The following is a 4180-nucleotide window of genomic DNA, read 5'->3' on the forward strand; positions in this document are numbered from 1 at the left end:
GAGTGAAACGTGAGACACCGCGGCCCGGCAGCTACAGGTAGGGAAAACTCTCCGGTAATAAACAATGACAACTGCTCAACCGCTTTGAAAAAAACACTTTGTTAGTCTATTATTTCTTACAAAAATGATAATGAGCGAACCTTTGTAATGCCACAAAGTTACCATGTTTAGATAGACCATCGATACGGTGGCCCTGAGGGTCAAAACACAACGACATTTCACAAAACACAACGACATTTCACAGAACACAACAACATTTCACAAAACACAACATTTCAGAAAACACAACGACATTTCAGATTACGGAAAAGGTGGGACAACACTTCTAATGTTGACCCTTTTTTTTGACCCTCGGGGCCACCGTACTTCCAACTCCTTTATCATCACAGAGGCAAGGGAAATCCTGGTTTACACCGTGTGGACCTTTAACAGACTTGAAAAGGTTATGGCCGATTAACATCACCACATACATGTCGCATAAATTATTAGAACACAGAAAAGCAACCACAGAAAATTATGATTTTTTTGTTTTTCCCATTGAAATTGAATAGGGTTTCGCACTTTGTAGGCGTGGCCCATTTGGAACGTCACACCATTCTTATCTATAGCCTGAACATAACCTGCTCCGGAGCAGGTTAAGCCAGGGTTAAGCCCAAAGTTATCTCGCTAACCCACTAATCTTGGCTTTGTGAGACAGGCACCCCCCCCCCCCAGACTATAAAGTTCACTTGAAGTGTTACCCGTGTTTTATTTGTGCGGTTGCTCACTGTATTTGGCTGCGAGAACCAAAGGCGATTAGATATGCATTGTGCTGTATCTCCATAAGAAGGATTAGGCTCGGAGACGGTATCTGTGTCTATTTTGGAAGCGGCGAGTCATTTTCACCTCCTGTGTGAGGGGAAAGAGGAATCCATGTCGGCTGGAATGAGATGGAGTGCAGTAGCAGATAGAGTTCCAGCCCAGGACTCCCTGTCACCTCGCAAATCTCATGAAATTCAATGGTCAGGATTACAAACTAAGAAAAAAATCCCACCATGGCATTGGAGAGACTCTCTGTGTGTGTGTGTGTGTGTGTGTGTGTGTGTGTGACCTCAAATTGGTGTTTTCCTTTTCCAAAATGTCATCTTGTGGTTTGGACATTGGGGGAGAATGTAGCATAGCCTTGTGTGTGTGAGTGTGTGTGTGTGTGTGTGTGTGTGCAGCAGTGTCCAACAGAGCCAAAGAGAGAAAGTGTGACAGAATGAGATGGAGAGAGGGAGAAAGAAGTTCAGAGAAGTAGAGAAACAGAAACAGAGAGAGAATTAGAGAGAGAGAGAGAGGGAGGAGAGAAGGCAAATGTATTAAACAGATGTTTACTTGATTTGTTAATGACATTGATTACAATTATGTTTGCTTATGATTACAAAAAATGTGGGTTTGTGTGTGTGTGTGTGTGTGTGTGTATGTCACTGTGTGTATTCAGAGAAGCCTGGCTGACGTGGCAAAAAGCCAGTTGACTGACTTAGGACTGGGGCAGCAACACACACACACACACACACACACACACACACACGTCCAGACAGCCAAAAACCTTGATGAACTTTGATTGTATGTCATTTTATAGGAAATGTCACACATTGTTACCTAAAAAAACTATGATATATATTTCTTTTAATTAGACCGCTTTATTCAACAGAAAATCAAACAAACAAACATAAAACATTTAGTATGCTGAATTCAAACGCTTTCCTGTGATTGTTGCGAACCCCACCCATCTGGCACCTTCTGTAATTCTTCTAAACAAACCCTAAAATGTAACTGCAAACACTATTTAAGCCAGATCTGGTACTGTGTTGGTATTGGTTTAAGCAGAGACTACAGACTCTATGATGCTAGTCACGTCAAACTTTATTTATATAGCACATTTCATACTCAGGGAAGCTCAATGTGCTTCACAGTAGAAACATATGCAGAAACGATGTATCACATAAGAATACATCAAATACATATTGAATATAGGAAAACCCCAGTCTCCATTTCCCTCCCTCTAAGGAAACACACATGCACAACTATGTATAGACAAGCAGCAGAATCTTAAAGTCACTCCAATAAAGCAGTGATTATCAACCTTTTTCATATCAAGGACCCCTAATTTAGTCCACATTAGGGCCACAGACCCCCGTTTGATAAGATTTTCCTCTCAGACCCAAATCTGAGAATATTTTTATTGTTAGATATGATTTTGTCCACAATTCCATGACTATCTGTGTTGTATGTAGAGAGATAACAGTGAAACTATGATCAAAACAGTCATTCTTCTACATTCTCTAATTGTGTTAACTTCTTGTAAATGAAATAACGGTGAAGTTTAACAATTCATCAATTTGCTGGGGACCCCCTTGAACCCCCTCAAAGACCCCTGGTGGTCCCCAGACCCAACGTTGAGAACCACTGCTATAGAGCATAGCAAGCCATTGCAGTGATCGAACAACAGGTGTGATGTGTTCAGTTTTTTTGTCCCGGTCAGAACTCCAGTTGCAGCCTTTTTGGGAAGACCACAGAAGAGTGCATCATAGTAATCTAATCTACTTTTAATGAAGGCATGCACAATTTTTTCGGAGTCTGACTGTAAGAGAAAACCTATTTTTTAAATGATAACATGCTGTTCTGGTACTGAAGAGGATTAGAGCCATGTGAAAAATGTGTTTGAGCCACAAAGTCAGAATTCTGACTTTAAAGCCAGAATTCTGACTACACTCAGAACTCAAATACATTTTTCACATGTGGCCCTAATCCTCTTCCGTAGTTCCAGTGATGTTGTATCAGTATCCAAAAAATGTTGCTCCTAAAACATCTCTGTCTAGTCTTCACCTGGAGAAAATGTTGACACCCAGCAGTTTATGCATACAGTTGATCAATGAGTTAACAGGACTCAGATTCCCAGGGGACAATGAGATGTAGAGTTGCATATCATCTGCATATTGTGTTTTTGTATAGCATAACCAAGAGGGAGCATGTAAAGATTGAATGACAAGGGTCCCAGAATCGACCCCTGTGGGACCCCACACACCATGTCAGCTTTCTCAGATTGTGAGAAAGTGTCGAGAGAGGCAGAGAAATGTGGATTCAATCTATAGTAGTATGAAGCAAACCACTGTAGAACTGGGAGAGAAAGGCCCAGTGTGAGATGTCTTGTACACGGTTCCTATAAATAATAAAAAGAACTTTGTACACCACCGAAAGGACCTGGTGCTGAATGTCAATATTTGATGAAAATGTTTTACAGTGGATCTTTAAGACAAGGCACCACAGCTGAATTGCAATTATTACATATTATAATTCTTGAATATACAATATTTTACAATTCTTACAAAAAAAATGCTGGTAATTTACACAACCTTTTTTGATATTTTATTCTTTTTTGATATTTCTGTTTTTGTAAATGCTTCAGCAAAAAAAAATCATTGATCAGTGTTATTAGTCGCAAATACCCAATGGACATTTTTCCTGCTGAAACGTTTAACAAGAAAAATAAAAACACAAGTCTCTGCCTCTCTCACCCCTTTGGTATCCTTTGGTATAATGCGGACACACACCAGCCGGGCAAACTTGTAATTGTCTTTTTTTAATTAAACAATGCAAATCTAAATCACTTTTCTTATTCTCAATCACCCTGAAGCAATGAAATATTCTATTTCCAGTAACTATATTTGTATTGGAAAGTATTTGAAGTATTGGCGATGTTAGTAACATTGCTGAAAAGTTATCCCAGTCTATTTCTATATTCAAAATAGAATGTAATCTAAAATAGAATATGTATGAGAAAAAAAAAATCCAGAACCAGGGACCGGATTCACAAAACCCTCTTAAGAAAAAAGATATTCTCAAGTGCCATTTTTTTCTTAACTTTAGTCTTAAGAAAAAATGTTATTCTCAAAAACTGTTCTCATATATTTTCTTAACTTTCTTCTTATGTTTCTTCAAAAAAACAACAACTTACCAATAAATGGTATTCTTGAAAGGAAAGTTCTCAAATTTGTTCTTGATTTTTTTCTTAACTTTAAGACAGCCCTTCACCTGTCTTAAAATTCCTACAGTGAAAAGGTAAGCCTCTAATATCATATATTTAAACACATTTTAGACAAGTAGGTTATAGTTCAAAGTCTTCATAGGTTCCCCTACACCTAACATTAAGAGTAAC

This window comes from Centroberyx affinis, unplaced genomic scaffold (genome assembly GCF_046629955.1).
Source record: "Centroberyx affinis isolate AG114_WGS23_722 - 3 ecotype Tasmania unplaced genomic scaffold, CSIRO-AGI_Caff_v1 ptg005053l_1, whole genome shotgun sequence".
NCBI classification, from domain to species: Eukaryota; Metazoa; Chordata; class Actinopteri; order Beryciformes; family Berycidae; genus Centroberyx; species Centroberyx affinis.